General features: G+C 34.1%; 1 pseudogene; it reads left to right on the forward strand.

Moving 5' to 3' along the window:
- The first annotated feature begins 261 nt into the window (after positions 1–261).
- On the forward strand, positions 262–1,086 carry LOC111370870 (annotated as a pseudogene).
- The last annotated feature ends 96 nt before the right edge of the window (positions 1,087–1,182 follow it).

The following is a 1,182-nucleotide window of genomic DNA, read 5'->3' on the forward strand; positions in this document are numbered from 1 at the left end:
CTCAAACGAATAATTCAATTTGACTGAAACTCAAATAAGCACACAAATTTCAAGATTAACATTCTTAGACGAGCCAACACATTGAAAATTCATATTAAGGGAAAAATCCCACACGAAAAAAGAAGAAGAAGGATTTTGGCCATTCAACTTATTATAGTGACATCTAAAAGTAACTTTTAAGTATATTTTTTCAGCATAGCCAAACATGTAATAAACACAACCGCCCTATTCTTTTTCCTATTTATATCCACCCATTTGTTACCTGCTTTCTACATCCCTTTCCCTTAAAAAATAATTCTTGAAACCTGTCTACACACACACACACTCGTTCGCATTGAGGTATTCTTGTTAGAATCAAGAAAATGGCTGGCAATGAATTGACTTTGTTGAATTACTGGATTAGCATGTTTGGAGCGCGGGTTAGAATTGCACTGGAAGAGAAGGGACTTAATTATGAGTACAGGGAAGAAGAGTTGCAAAACAAGTCTCCACTGCTTCTGCAAATGAACCCGGTTCACAAGAAAATCCCGGTCTTGATTCACAATGGAAAACCAATTTGTGAATCAAATATTATAGTTCAATACATTGATGAGTTTTGGAACGATAAAGCTCCACTTCTGCCCTCTGATCCTTACGAAAAAGCTCAAGCTAGGTTTTGGGCTGATTACATTGACAAAAAGGTAAACGGTGTCATCTTAAGAATTAGGGTTCCATCTTTCGTTAATATTATGCATTTATTTTATAATTATTCTATTTTGAATTTACTTTTAACTTGTTTATTCGATTGAGAATACTATCTTAAAATTCTTGTACTCATTTGAGTAGTATATTTCAATTCGAATTCCTCATATAAGGTTAGTGGCTCCTCTATAACCTAGTTAATAGTAGCAACTTGATTACGTCCTTATAAGTTGTTGATTAGGTGGTTCATATTTTTTTACGAGAAGGCTGGTTGATGGACTGGAGGGACGCGTAGTGGGATTAAAGTTCTTTGTAAACGATATTATGGAACCTTATTTTGGATTTAGGCCTATTCGGTAGTGATTTTGATAATTAATTTTTTGACAAGAGAGAAAAGTGATTCACCGATGAGTGAAGAAGTAAAAAATGATGGCTAACTTGTCAAAAATTTGCTTTTTTTCTTTTTTTTTTTGGGGGGGGGGGTTGAAAAATCAGAATGAA

Source organism: Olea europaea, chromosome 21, assembly GCF_002742605.1.
Source record: "Olea europaea var. sylvestris chromosome 21, O_europaea_v1, whole genome shotgun sequence".
NCBI classification, from domain to species: Eukaryota; Viridiplantae; Streptophyta; class Magnoliopsida; order Lamiales; family Oleaceae; genus Olea; species Olea europaea.